The sequence below is a fragment of the Apodemus sylvaticus genome, chromosome 7, assembly GCF_947179515.1.
Source record: "Apodemus sylvaticus chromosome 7, mApoSyl1.1, whole genome shotgun sequence".
NCBI classification, from domain to species: domain Eukaryota; kingdom Metazoa; phylum Chordata; class Mammalia; order Rodentia; family Muridae; genus Apodemus; species Apodemus sylvaticus.
Window position 1 is genome coordinate 106,322,188 of NC_067478.1, and position 15,870 is coordinate 106,338,057.

The following is a 15,870-nucleotide window of genomic DNA, read 5'->3' on the forward strand; positions in this document are numbered from 1 at the left end:
CTTATTCCAAAAGAACAGAGCAAAGAGAAGCAGTGAGAATGTGGTGTGGGTATCTACTCAGGAACAACAGGAGAAAGGAGAGGACCCAGGGACTCTAGAAAACACCCAACCTACAGTGTGTTTAGCAGGCTCCAGGATCTGAATCCTGCTCTATAAAACAACCAACCTACAGTGTGCGTATTGGCTGGTTTTGTGTGTCAACTTGACACAGGTTGGAGTTATCACAGAGAAAGGAACTTCAGTTGGGGAAGTGCCCCCATGAGATCCAGCTGTGGGGCATTTTCTCAATTAGTGATCAAGTGGGGAGGGCTCCTTGTAGGTGGTGCCATCCTTGGGCTGGTGTTCTTGGGTTCTATAAGAGAGTAGGCTGAGCAAGCCAGGGGAAGCAAGCCAGCAAGGAACATCCCTCCATGGCCTCTGTATCAGCTCCTGCTTCCTGACCTGCTTGAGTTCCAGTCCTGACTTCCTTTTGTGATGAACAGCAATGCAGAACTGTAAGCTGAATAAACCTTTTCCTCCCCAACTTGCTTCTTGGTCATGATGTTTGTGCAGGAATAGAAACCCTGACTAAGACTGTGTTTAGCAGATTCCCAGGTCTGGATCCTACTCTCAGAAAACTGTTTGCTTGCTTCAACAAAGCTGCCACTTTCTCTGACTCTGTCTCCGTATCTTTCCCTGGCATTGAGTTCTGTGTCCATCCACAGCCTGAGCTCAGCACCCTCCTAGACAACCACCAGCACTCCTGTTACAACCCCAAGTCCAGGACGTCTTTCTTTTTATGGAAGAATAACACCCCATTGCCTAAATATATCACATTTCTTTTATCATTTGTCCAGTTATAGATGCTAAGCTTGTATTTTGTTAATTAGGTATATTCTGTATTTACATTTCAAATGTTGTCCCCTTTCCTAGTCCCCCTCTCCGCGGAAAATCCCATAAGCCATCTCCCCTCCCCCAATCAACCTCCCCTGCTTCCCTGTCCTGGTATTCCTCTACACTACAGCGTCAAGTCTTTCCAGGACCAAGGTGCCTAACAAGACCATCCTCTGCTACTGATGTGTCTGGAGCCATGGGTAACTCCATGTGTACTCTTTGGTAATTTAAAAACTTGTGAAGAACTGTTGAGCTACTTCCCACCATCTGTGGCAGCATTTTTAGCCTTGCCTGGACTTGATGGGCACTGAGCATCTATCTACACTTTAGTCTCTAGATGATTCATTTCTTAAAAGCAATCCCACACGTGTGGTGTATGACTGGACTCTTCTTTTGAAGCACTGAAGAAGCAGTCCTTCCTGGCCCTGCTAACTCTGATAATTGATGACTATCGCCTTTCATAAGGTGTAGAATAGTTGTTCCCTCTGAATTAGAACACTTCCTCCAGTAGGAAGGAGGGAGGTTCATAAGACTCAGGAAGTAAACCATTTTCACCCATCTTGGAAAGATGACGTTCGTTAGATTGACTAGGAGGCCTCCACAATGTTTTGAAAGCAATAGATAACATATGAGGAGGAACTGACCCACTTGTCTGGATCTGCTGAGAAGATTCTGAGACACATCTAGCTGCCTGCCTGCAAGCTGCACAGACAGCTCCCGGGTTGCAGCCTTTCATATGTCTATTTGTTGATACAGCTGCTTTCGAGTCATCCCTGCTCCTGGAACTAATCCCTTCCCTATAGTAACCCCAGTAAAAACTTATTAGTTCACCAAGTTGGAATTTGGTGCAATCACTAATTTGGACTGAAGTAAGTAGCTGTGTGTGTTTCTTCCTCTCCTAGCAGCTTAAAAGATTCTTGGTTAGGGGTAGGAATTTGTGCAATTTTCTCCTCTTCCTCTTCCTCCTTCTCCTTCTCCTCCTCTTCCTTCTCTTCTTCCTTTTCCTCTTCCTCCTCCTCTTCCTCCCTCTCCATACTTGAATTTTTATCTTGCTTGACATATATAGCCTCTGAGTTTATATGTGTCTTAACCCTGCTGTACCAAGAAAATGCTTTTTTTCTTAGTGTTAGCCACCATCTACGGCTCTTAAAATATTTGTGCCTCCTCGTCTGCATAGATTCCTGAGCCTTGGAGGGGGAGGGGGTTGATGAGGGTAGCCTTCTCAAGGACAAGCACTCCAAACTCTGTCACTCTCTACACACTGTCCAGTTGTGGATCTCTGTCATTCTCATCTACCTCAAGGAAAAGCTCCTCTGACATGGACTGAGTGAAGCACCGACTTTTGGGTCTACTAGAATGTCATTAGGAGTCATTTTTTATGTTCACTTAGTAGAATAATCATAGTAGATTTCCCCCTAGGTCCATGACCTAGCTAGTCTCTGTTTCTTAGTGACTTTAGCAGTATCAGGTATGGGGTTCCGTCTCATGGAGTAGGTCTTGATTTCAAGGTTGGATATATTTTCCAAATTCTTTTGATAAAAATACTATTATTCAGGCAGTGGTGGCACAGGCCTGTAATCCCAACACTCTGGAAGGCAGAGGCAGGCGGATTTCTGAGTTCGAGGCCAGCCTGGTTTACAGAGTGAGTTCCAGGACAGCCAGGGCTACACAGAGAAACCCTGTCTCGAAAAAAACCAAAAAACCCAAAAAACCAAAAATCCAAAAAAAAAAAAACAAAAAAAAAGAAAGAAAAACACTATTATTCTGGTACCAAAACCACATAATTGTTTAACCTTTTACTTGGTGGTGTGAGAATTTCTGGGAGGGGGACCTCATGAGGATCTCAGAAGTCTCAGTACCTTCTTTCTTTGAAGAGGGAATGTTCATAAACCTCGTCTCTTGACTATCTGATTCAAGACAGCCCAGCTGCTCTGCTTTAAGACAAAGATCAGGTCCAACCTGATCATGCAGAGGAGCATGGCAGCTGCTTAGTCAGGGTTTTATTGATCTGAAGAGACACTAGGACCATAACAACTGTTATAAAGGAAAACATTTAATTAGCGCTCACTTACAGTTTCAGAGGTTCATGGTGGGAAGCGTGGTGTTAGAACTGAAGTTAAAGATGGTTGTAAGCTGCCATATGGGTCCTGGGTATTGATCCTGGGTCTTCTAGAAGAACAGCCATTGCTCTTAGTCAATCTAAGCCATCTTTCCAGCTCTTCTTCTTCTTCTTCCTCTTCTTCTTTTTCTTCCTCTTCTTCTTCCTCTTCTTCTTCTTCTTCCTCTTCTTCCTCCTCTTCCTCCTCTTTCTCCTCTTCTTCCTCTTCTCCTCCTCCTCTTCCTCCTTCTTCTTCTTGACATGGTCACATATGCTAGATATGCTAGACATACCTCATTATATATCCCAACTTATCCTGGAACTCAGGATCCTTCTGCCTCAACTTCTGTAGTCAATGAATTATAATATGTGCCATACCCAGCTCAGTGCCACCATTTTTGGGGGACATCTCTGAACTACCTATATACCTGACTTAGCCTTACTCATGTGAGGGTTATAGATGTCAGACCAGACATTAAATTTATAGGTTAAACCAGCATGCCTGGTTTCCAGATATGCCGGAAGAAAGGTTGTGGCATTCTGTGTCATGTGCCCCTAGGGCACTACGAAGACTGTGGGAGAACGTGGGAACTGTAGTCTCTCTTGACCTGGTGCCCACTTCCAATACTCAGATTTACTTCTGAGAGAAAACCTGAGTACATATTGTTCTCTTACTATTGTTCCAACAAGGAAGTATAGTTGGGCACACCACACAACTGCTTTTGACAACTTGTTTCATTTAAAAAACAATAAAACAAAACATTACTTGGGCCATGGTGGTGCATGCCTTTAATCTTAGCACTTGGGAGGTAGAAGCAGGCAGATCTCTTGAGTTCAAAGCTGGCCTGTTTTACAGAGCAAGTTCCAGAACACCCAGGGTTACACGGAGAAAACTTGTCTCAAAATAAAAAAAAATCCCCACAACAACACAAACCCAAAACCTATTGTTAAATTAAGTCTTATTTCAGGTTCTGTATGTAAATGCTTTCAGCTAAATACTTTCAAAAGGTCGTTGTGGATTTTTACTGTTGTTTTGCGTTGCTTTTGAGACAGGGTCTCACTATGTAGCCCTAGCTAGCCTGGAATTCAAAGATCTGCCTGCCTTTGCCTCCCAAATGCAGGATTCAGCTTGCACCACCACCTCGCACACAGTTTGTTCAGTTTTTCATAAGGCTGTAGGCTTCATTCCCAGCTCCATTCTTGACTGCACTCTTGTCCGCCCCTCTGCAGTCAGACAGAACCTTCCCCTGTGCGTCCTAGTAACTATCCAAAGATGTCAAAACACTGTTCAAAAGCCTGCCTATCTATCTATCTATCTATCTATCTATCTATCTATCTATCTATCTATCTATCTATCTATCTTTTCGAGGTATGATTATTTATTTGCTACTTTTAAAGACTTACTTTTGACTAGACTCAGACTTATAAGTAGAAGCTCTCAGCAAGGACAGCCTGCGTCTCTTGGCGATCTGTTTCTGGCGCTTTTCTTTGACTTCCTTCATTCTCTTGGCCAAACGTTCAGCGTATTCTGCAGCCTCCTGTTCTTCTTAGTGAGGTGTTTCTTCAGAGCAGTACATCAGCGTTTGTGTTGCAGGACATGTGGAGTAAAAAGACGATAAATCTTGGGTGCTTTTGACTTCTTACCTTCTTTGCTTAAGGGCTTTCTGACTACATATTGGCAGGCACCATCTTCTTTAGAGAGATTAAAAAAAAGATTTCAGATTCTACTAGCTCTTTTAGGGCCCAACCAATAAGGCACAGCAGTATCTGTCAGTCCAGGAAAATCATCTCCAGTTTTTTGGGTTTTTGTTGCTGTTGTTGTTTTTTAACAATAACTGTGTTTAGAACACTCAGATTGGCTGCACAATGCATCCATGAGCAGACTTGTGCTTCCTCTCTCCACTTCTCCCTGGTCTATGACAAGAATGGCCCTTACTCAACAGCAGGCACACTCTGCCATGGGTCAAAACGCCTTGCTTCATGGGCAAACCGTGTTTGTCATTTCCTCCGCTGATCCTGACACACACACACACACACACAGACACATAGATGTGTGTGTGTGTGTGTGTGTGTGTATTGCAGGCCGAAGTCTGCTGTGGGATAACCAGGATTCTTTGGTCCAGGAAGACACAGGTCCGGCAGGAATTGCAAACTGACATGACCACCGAGGTACTTTGAAATCTGAATCTATTTTTCCGGGTATCTCCCAAAGTCCAGTCAAGTTAACATCTCAAATTAAGCATCACATACATCTGTAAAAGGCTAGCTAGGCTTTCTTGGGCAATACGGGGTGTTTACCCAAAGTCCAGGGTGCATGTGGCTAAACTGCTTCTTCATCTTGGTCTCGCTGTCGCACCAGCCGGGGAGCTGAGGAAGGATGGTTCCTGTGCCTAGCCTCCTGGCGAAAATGGCGACATTGTAGAGCTTGAGAAGCTGCTTGGCTCGCGCTGTCTTTCAAGAGTCCTACTGCCTAGTCTGCCCGTTGCATTCTTCTCTGTGACATACCCCCCCTTACTCCCCCCTAGCCCGGGGCCACCGTGGGCTCCGGTAGCCGCCTCTAGCCCCCAGCCTAATGAACTAACCGGCTGCAGCCTATAGGCCCAGCCTGAAGAACTAACTAACTCATTCCTCCTCCCCTCAGTCAAAAATATCTATTGTCTCTCTGAGTAAAAAGTAAGTACTGCCTCTTGAACCACACCTGGATGAGCTAAAAATGTTTTTTTTTTTAAGGGCTCCCTGGGTGGGGCCTGCAACACAAAAAGCAGTTCCACACAAACTTCCCTAGCTATCCAGGTGGGCCAGAGATAGCCTGTCTGCATAACAAGCAAAATCAAGAGTTAAAAGCAGAACTGGATTAACTTGTAGGGGGAAGGTAGCTATGAACTAGGTACCAACTCAAATGTAAATTCTTACTAACTGGCCCAACAACCACTAGTATAGAAAGGTTCTTCAGATGTAAATCTCCTTAGTCTGGGCCTATAGTGTGGAATCCACCTGCCCTGAAAGGAATGACTAAGAAAAAACAAAGAAGAACCTGTGATGTAAGAGTTCCTGAAATGCCTTTTTCTACTTTAATAACATAAATGGTTGGAGCAAAGTGTAGCAAAATTTTTTGGCTACAAGATGGATTCTTACATATCTATATTTGCTTGGTCATACCATGTCTCGGCTATAAGGAAAGAGGAGAGTAATCAGAATTGCCAATTGAGATTTTCAGCTTCTGAATGTAAGAGAGAGTTCCGTTCTTCCCGGGAGAAATTTTCTCGCCTCTGTCTGTAAAATATTATTTTTACAGGCTTCACTGGGCAACCACAGCATGTATATATATATATATATATATATATATATATATATACACACATATATATATACATACACATATATATATACATACAAACATATACATACACACACACACATATGTGTGTGTGTGTGTGTAATTCTGGACAGTCTGGTTATGACTCCACCCAAGGTCATATATGCTCAGATCCCACACTTTGCATCAGTAATCAGCTTCTCTAGTTTTACTTACTGCCTTTGGAAACAGCTAACTATCAGAATGGGGGAATCCAATCTTAGTGACCTGTAAGCCTCCTAACATCTTCACTGGGCTTCCTAAGAGGAAACAATAAGTAGAATGTAATAGTTTGGGGTAGGCTTTAGGCAGAGGAGCCAGACCCAGTATGGCTCATACATTTAAAACTAAAACAATAAATTTACAAGGCTTGGAATTTTAATCAAAAGACCACAAGCTTAGCAGGCACGAACCGTTGGGTTTTCCACAGCTCTCTTAGCACTACCCAAACCACCTAAAACATATCTCACTTGCCTTGGACTGGGGCCTCTGTCTTCCGTAGTGAGGTCAGTGACAAGGAGGTCATCACAGAATTCCGTAGCAGTGCTGATGACAGTAGAGGTTAAAAGCAAAGCCAGGAGACATCCAGAGATCTAGCCAACCAAATGCATGGCGGGGCTGTAGACACACAGCCCTGCCTGTCACTATGCCACACTGGCAGACTGTCCACACCTACAGGTCCCTGGCCTCCATGCCAAAGGGCAAGGACAGAGATCACCCAGAGATCTACCAGCTGTGTAGCCTACCTGTATGAGGAGCTGAAAGGAGAGAAAATGATACAGCCTAACCCTAATGACCCCAAGAAGTCAGAAGTTTAAAATGCTATCTCGCTTTGTTAGAAACTAGGTAAAAGGTCACATTCCAGAGCCCGCCCTTTGTTTAGACTTAGCAGAAAGGCCTTGAATAGGTGATCCTGGCCCTACAGGTAACTGGAAATGGGCTAAACTTATCTTGCTTCTGTAAATTGCTTACACCATTATCCCTATGCTGGAGGACTTCACGCAGCTATAGACATTCAAGAAAATAGGAAACTAATTGGTCCACTGAGCGTGGGCTTTGTTGTAAACTTATAAAAGCTGTCGCAATTCGGCACTCGTGGTCCACAGTCCTCTAACCCTGTGCGGTGCATGGCTGTGGCACCCAGAAATCTGGAATAAAGAAATCCTCAAGTTATTGCATTGAGACCATTTCTCGAGAGTGATTTGGGTGTTGCCTTCCAGGGCGTGGGGTGCTGGGACACCCTCGGTTTTTGGGGGTCTTACAGTGTGATGATGGACAGATAGATGTTTTCTATGGTTTGTTTTGTTAATTTGTTTGCTCTTATTTGGGGGGAGGTTGTAAGGGTAGAGGGCAGGCAGGAGGGGCTGGGAAGGTGAGTGGGACTGGGTTACATGATGTAAAACTCACAAAGTCAATAAAAAACAGAAAAGTAAATAATAAAAATAAAGTAAATGAAATTTGTCATAGTATATTATTTTATGTGTTCACTGAGAATAAAAATTAACCCAGTTCTGAATAAGAATTGCAGTTATTTGGATTAACCAGGATTAGGATCTAAGAAACACATTTTTTTCTTTATTGATATATTTTTTATTTACATTTCAAATGATTTCCCCTTTTCTGGGTCCCCACTCCTCGCAAGTTCCATAAGCCCTCTTCCCTCCCCCTGTTCTTCCATCTACCCCTTCCCACTTCCCTGTTCTGGTATTCCCCTATACTGTTGCACTGAGTCTAGGAAACACATTTTAAAACCACCTTGCAAACATGTTGTTTTTTAAAAATGATGATGGACATTTAAATCTTACAATCACAAAGGTTAAGAAGGTTATGTAATTTGCTAGTCAGAAATTATGACTGATTTGAGTTAAATTATTTTTCTTAAGAAAGGATTAAGTGTTATCTCAATGTATCAGCAATTAAAGCAAATTGGGGAGGTTTCACAAATGGTTAAAGAAAGCTAGTAGTTGGGCGGTGGTGGCGCACGCCTTTAATCCCAGCATTTGGGAAGCAGAGGCTGGCAGATTTCTGAGTTCGAGGCCAGCCTGGTCTATAGAGTGAGTTCCAGGACAGCCAGGGCTACACAGAGAAACCCTGTCTCAAAAAACCAAGAAAAAAAAAAAACAAAAACAAAACAACCCTACAACCCCCCCAAAATGAAAACAAAAACAAACTCCCAAAATCCAAACAAACAAACAAAAAAAGAAAGCTAGTGAACTGCAGTTTGCCCAGTCCAAAGGCTTTTAGGCATCCCGGTTTAGAATGTCAATGTGGACACGTCCATTCCTTCTCATTTCACCTTGGGTTTTAGCTTTTTGTTTGCTTATTTATTTGTATGTTTGTTTTTTGTTTTTTTTTTTGAGATGGTATCTTAGGTCACCAAGGCTGGCCTTAAACTTTGATCCCCCCTCCTCTCTGCCTCTCAAGTACTGGTGTTACAAGAGTATACCACCATACTCAGCAATTTTCAATGCTCTCAAACCAGTGTTCCAACTCCTTTTTCTTTTCTCCTCAGCATACACATAGAATGCTCTTGAAGTGACAAAATTACATTATACACCTGGAAACAAATCAGTGCTTGCCCAAGGCTAGGAAGAGGGAGAGACACCATGCAATTATAAAAGACACTGTGAGGAACACTTGTCACAGAGGGCTCTGTGCCTTCGTTTTGTTAAGGTCAAGTTTTCTGGCTGCTATATTGCACTCTGGTTTTGCAAGATGTTATCACTTGGGGGAAACACTGGGTAATAGGCGTGAGACGTTCTGTGATTTGTATCTCATAACAGGCATTTAGAAATTGCTTTGGCTAATGTTCTTTTTAAAAATTAATTGTCTTCTTGGGTTCTATAGGTGATTAAAATCAAGATAAAGCCCGAGACCTCTGTACTGTTTGTTGGCCAAATCCTTGGCTGTTTGGGTCAAATCCTTGGTTGATTCTGAATAGAATCCTTGGTTGACCACTCATGGAATATATGTTGTCTAACCTATTTCACCTCACTCTGTGTGTGTGTGTGTGTGTACACGCGCACATGTGCCACAAACATGCAGCTTCCTATAGAGAAGAGAGTATTGATTCTCTGTCTCTGTCTGTCTCTGTCTCTGTCTCTGTCTCTGTCTCTCTCTCCCTCTCTCTCTCTCCCTCTCTCCCTCTCCCTCTCCCTCTCCCTCTCCCTCTCTCTCTCTCTCTCTCTCTCTCTCTCTCTCTCTCTCTCTCTCTCTCTCTCTCTCTCTCGTGTTTTGAGACAGGGTTTCTCTGTGTAGCCCTGGCTGTCCTGGAACTCACTCTGTAGACCAGGCTGACCTAGAACTCAGAAATCCACCTGCTTCTGCCTCCCAAGTGCTGGGATTAAAGGCGTGTGCCATCACCGCCCATCTGAGTATTGATTCTCTTAAAGCTGGAATTATAGGCAATTGTGAGCTACCTAATGTGGGCGCTGGGAACTGAACTCAGATCCTTGGGAAAGCAGCAAGAGCTCTTAACTATTGAGCCATATCTCAAGACCTTATTTCATACCCCTTTAAGGCTGAAGGCACAGAGGAAAGTCATTGTCCCAAGCCTGTCGTCAGAGTCCAGGAACAGTAGAGTCTTGCAGGACAGACCTCCCCATGGTTGCTGGCAGTTACCCATCAGGAGGAGGCTGTACTCAGAAGCATGAGTAGTCATTTTCGGAGAACAGTTTGTGATGTCCCCCCAACTCCTCTCCCCCAACAATAAGAACTTCTTGATTATTTTGCTTGGCCAGGACTGCTTAATTGCAAATACCACTTACCTCCATGCTTCCTCCGTTTAAATATAAAGCCTTAGTAGCCCAGAGTTTGAGTAGGGGTCACAGGCCCCTTTGTTCCTCTTCCCGATGTATTGACTAAATAATAATAAATAAATAATTCTCTTCTTTATGCTTTTCATCATTACTTGTCTCTTTAATTAGTGTTTTTTTTTTTTTAAAGAACAGAACAGTGGCTGAGCTGAGCTAGTCAGGAAGTCTGAAAACCAGGGCTTTTACCCTTCTGCACTAAAATTCTGGTAACAATATTGTAAAATATGCTTGCAAGATGGTTCGGGACACTGGGAATGAGGACCCATGCCTTTAATCCCAGCACACTTGAGGCTGAGGCAGAAATCTCTGAGTTCAAGGCCAGTCGTGTACAAAGTGAGTCTTAGATCAGTCTGGGCCACACACAGAGACCCTGTCTCTCTGTCTCTGTCTCTACACTCCCATTTTCCCCTGCCTCAGTGGGTCTTTTATCAAGCCTGACAGGCTGAGTTTAGACCCTGGGATCCATAGGACTAGAAAAAGATCACTGACTCATGAAGTTGTGGTTATACAGCCACACATGCTCAATTGCACACACATATACTATATAAATAAATGAGTATTATATTTTCATTTATATTATATATAAATGAATATATTTCATTATATATAAATAAATGAATTATATATTTATAATTAATTATAATTAATTATAATTAATATTGCCATATATATAATTAAAGTTATTATACTGGAGATGTTGTCAGCAGAAAGTACAACTTAGTGTTGTCAGCACCATAACCTGATGCTCCCCATAGAAAAGAATTTCAGGATAAGGCAGAGGAAAGCAAAGTTAGTGAGTTTATTAATTAAACAGAAAGACAAGTTGCACAGAGAGGCAGGTATAGGCATTAAAAGGAACACATCTGTGTGCCTCAGCACTCAAGAAATGTGAAGCTATTTAATCGGCACCTAAATTTAGATATTAGGGACAGTATATTCTTTGCTTAGCCACAGAATTATGTCTTTTAAGATAGAATTTTCTTTTTATATGAACATTTTGTTAGTGCTCGTGGAGATAAAACATTAAAAAAAAAGAGATTCTTTTAGTGACCTGCTGGAAATGATAGTGCCAAACCGAAGGTGTGGTGGTAAATCTATTTACCAGAATGAAACAAATATAGGAAGTATTTAATTTAAAAAAATTAAAATATTTATTTATTTATGTTGAATTTTTGAGACAGTTTTGAGACAAAGTCTCTCTACATAGCCCTGGCCATCCTGAAACTCACTATGTAGACTGGGATGGCTTTGAACTCACAGAGTTTGTCTTCTGAGTACTAGGATTAAACACATGTGCCATCCAGTGTAGCTTCGTTGCTATTGTTTGTTCTTCCTTTCCTTTACGTGTGGGAGTGTTTTGCTGGAATGCATGTCCGTGCACTGCTTTTGTGCCTGGTGCTGGCAGTAGCCAGAATATGGTGTCAGATCCCTTGGAACTGGAGTTGTAGACAGTTATGAGCTGCCATGTGGATGCTGAGAATGGAACTTAAGTTCTCTAGAAGAACAGCTAGTGTTGTTAATTGCTACCCATCTCTCCAGTGGCTAGAAAATACTGAGAAAGGAAGGTTTTAATGAAAATGTGCTGCTAGCAGAGATGAATGCCATGGGCAGATTCTCTCCACTGCCCATCCAGACTCCAGCCAATGAACGTTGCTTAGTCTTAACTTTTATGCAAGTGCCACGCGAGGCTAGATGAGCAGGTAGGTATCTCACTGTCTTGTTGAGTAATAACCTTTAGAGTACCAGTTGTCTTTCTTGGGACTGGCTCCTTGGAGTTAACTGCCACGGGTAGACGTTAGGCTCCGACTTACGTATAAGACGTCACGAGTCACATGACACTGGAGCCAGGCTCCAAGCATTCAGAATCTGATTGTTAAAGCACTAGCACGGGGGTGCTTGCTTTTGTCTTTGGCCTTTCAACTACACCACTGCTTAGTTCCCAGGAGACTGGATCTAAGACATTGTCCATTAGCCATTTTGCCATCTTGAACTATCTTGTTTGTGACGTTTCCCAGGAAGGGCTGTATAAGTCCTTTGTAGATGGGCTTACTAATTCTCAAAAATCCCACAAAAAAATCAGATTTTTTTCCTCCACTTCCCCCTCTGCTTTTTGGATGCTTAGCTTGTGTGGTGCTGAGTATAGAAGCTGGGGTGAGCTACATCCCCAGCCTTAACATGGAGATACTTATAATAAATGGAACACATAAATGACTTGTATACTGAAGAAAAAATATTCAGGATTAGATGGCAGTATCAAAATACCAATATTTATATAAACTAAAACATAAGTGGAAGTGTAAAGTTTCCAATTACATGTTTGGAGATAGGAAATGGAAATAAGCCAGATAGATATTCCTATTGCGAAACTAGAACAAGGGGGAAAATAACCCTAATTCAAATAATAAAAGAAACAATAAACCCAAATCTAGAAAATTGCTTAGCATGCTAATAAAATAGAGATCATAAAAGTACAATAGAAGGAATCAGTAAAATAAGTGATCATTAAAATTAAAGATAGCAGTTTCACATAAAGTGAAACAGAAAATGACATAAATTCCTAAAATCGTTGCAAGAATGAGAAATTGGAATAATGTAAAAGAAAACATAGTTTCCTCAACTGTATTTGAGATAACAGTATAATTTAAACTTATCCTGAAATTAAGATTGAAATATTAGCCACCTGTGGTAACACACACCTATAATTCAAGCCCTTGGGATGTATGGGCAAGAGGATCAGAAACTCCAGGCCAGACTTGGCTACATAAAAAGTTGGAGGCCAGAACGAGTTACATGAGACCTGGTCTCAAACAACAATAGCAAGAAACCTGAAAACAGCAAACAAGCCCAACCACCAACACACCCTTCCAAACTCTCATAATAAAATAGCAAATGCCATACCACCCACTGCTTGTGGCTAGAAGCATCTTGGTATCAGAATTAATCAAGGCCAGGAAAGCTAAACAAAGACAAATTAAAGAAAACTGAGCCATGACAAAGACTTGAAGTGTTAGGTTGGAAATCTTTTGCTTAAAATTTACTTGCTTTGAAATCATGCTTGCCTACTGCACACACACACACACACACACACACACATACACACACACAAAGACAAACACATACATACATACACACACACACACAAAGATACACACATGCATACGCACACACATACACACACGGAGGCACATGTAAAACATTGTTCTATGTACAAATGTGATAAGAGAATTGTTAGTGTATTTTTTAATCAGTAGCCCATGATGCTTGCCCCTTGGAAATAGAAGTGTTTCTCCAATCCCATTTCCCTTAAGATGATTACGATACCATAACAAAGAGTTTGGCCAAAAGCAACAGAAGTGGATCCAGACTTCTGCTCCCTCTGCCCCAGCTCCTTAAAGGAGCTCTGAGGGGACCTGTGGAGGCCACCGAAAGAGAGGCCATCTTCAAGCAGATTTACTAGCTGGGTTGGCAATCTCTGAAATACAGAAAACACCTGGCCTTAGAGGCAGCAAGACCTTTTAGGCTGGGCTCAGCCCCACGGAGTCTTCAGCTCCCCTCCTTCTGCCAGGCTCTGAGTGAGACCCACCCCTCTGTGGGCATATGTGCCACCTGGGAAATCTAGTGTGCCTCAGTGGACTGCGGAGTCACTCCCTGCAGACTGCCCCTCCAGGGCTCAAGGAGAAGAGGTCTCAGTAGCACCTCTGGTTCTCAGATCTGAAAGCACAGTTGGGAGAGACTATTAGTCAGATCTCAGACTGAGAATTTAGACTCCTCCGTCATTGGATCAGTTTCCCCTCAGGAAGGCAGCACCTAATTCCTTTCCTCCCTTCTGTGGAACAGCTTAATGGCTGCTAGTCCCAGTCCTGATCACTAAGTGATATTTCCAACTCCCTTGTGTTCGGGCAGAAGTGTTCTGTTTTGTTTGCTTGCCTTTGTTTGGGATGGACTCTCGCACTGTGTACCTAGGACTTCCCTATTCTGGGCAAGAGAGCTGTGCTGAGCCATACCCTTCGCCTCTGACTGAAGCCATCTGTGTAGCTGTCGATTTGTGAAACCGACTGTTTGCGTGGTTGCTTGCTTGAATCTCTCTTCCTGGAGAGCAATCCTAACATTCTCGGTCCGTACGGGCCTGCATGTGTCCCTTGGTTGGGGAAGGAATGCTGTGTCCGTTCTCCTCAGCACCCTCTGTTCCCACTCCAGCCTGGCCCCACAGGCTATTCACCCCTAGAGCACCAGTTGCTACAGAAAGCGCAGCCCAGTTTTCCATCCCTTTAAAGGATGCACTGTCTTAATTGACCCGCCGCCCTGCCCATTCCTGTTTTCTCTGGAACTTAATTCAGGGTTTCTCCCTCGCTGTGATTAAACTGCCTTTAAAGTACCCAGGTAGCTAAAGTCAATGCTCCAGTCGCAGCTGACTCACAGATGATAAAGTACTTAATATCCCTCTCCCTCCCCGCCCGCACAGGCAGGTACGGACCCCAGAATCCAACGTTAGTTATGTTAGGCCTGTCAACATCCTCTACCACAGAGCAAACGCCACAGTCCTTAAATGTCTTTCTTCAGGTGTCTTTGAGGGTACCATTCTCAACTGATTATTTTCCTTTTCGGGGTCCCTGATTCTCAGCTTCCATTGCTGTTTTGGCTTGTCTGTCTGTTTGTTTCTTGGGTTTTTTGTTGGGGGTTGGGGGGGGGGACAGTTAATCTCATGCTTTAGTGATTCCCCTGTCTCAGCTTCACAAGAACATAACCAAGCACACACAGTCCTTGCTTTATTATCATCATCATCATCATCGTCATCGTTATCGTCATCGTCGTCGTCGTTGTCGTCGTCGTCATCGTCATCGTCATCATCATCGTCATCATCATCATCATCATCATCATCAATTTAGAATCCCAGGTCTCAGTCCTGGATCCTCTCCACCTTCATTTACCCCTAGAAAGTCTTTGAATATGGTTTTACATTTATCAATACCACTTTTGTGCTCATAACTTACAAGTTCAAGTCTCGGCCCTGTCTCCATTGCACACAGCTCTTCTTGAAATCTCATAGGTGTGTTCAACTTCACATAAAATAAAACAGAAAAGCAAAACTAAGTCCCTGAAACCATTCCTATTTAACCAGTGACAACTCAGTCTCCCCACTTCTCCCAAGAGGGGACAATAAAACCACCTTGGAATCACCCTGTAGCTTCATAATCACATCTAACCAGTTAGTAACCAATTATCGGCTCGACCTCTGTGACTACTCCCACTCCGGTCCAACCCATCGTGAACTCACATCTCAGTGCCAGAAAATCTTGTTTCCTTCTAACTTGGCCGCTGGCATTTTAGACTATGTTAATATGCAACTCAGATCTTGTCACTCTTTGGACTAAACGCTCCAATGCTGTCCCAGCCCAGAGCAAACATTAAAGCCCTTGCTTTGATCCACCAGGTTTTACATGATTTAGCATCCTCCTTAACCTCTCTGTTCTGGGGGGGCCCACAGTTTCCCAAGTTTTCCTCTTTCTCCTAGTCATCAGTGTCCCCGCCTCGGCCCGTTGCTCCTGCAGTCCTGTCTGAGGTGACTGTCTGTCCTACATTAGAATGACGCAGGTCTCTGCTCCTCTTGTGAGAGACCCTTCTTGAGCCTGTGCCTAAAATGCTGTCTTATGTTGACATCTTTCCTCCCTCCTTCTCCTTTCTTGTCTCCCCACTTTTCCTGTTTTGTATCCTTAAAGTGCTTATTACCC

The 15,870-nt window shown here is 43.1% G+C and overlaps 1 pseudogene; it reads right to left on the reverse strand.

Moving 5' to 3' along the window:
- Nucleotides 1–4,371: 4,371 nt before the first annotated feature.
- Nucleotides 4,372–7,303, reverse strand: LOC127689801 (40S ribosomal protein S6-like; annotated as a pseudogene).
- Between the last annotated feature and the right edge of the window lie 8,567 nt (nt 7,304–15,870).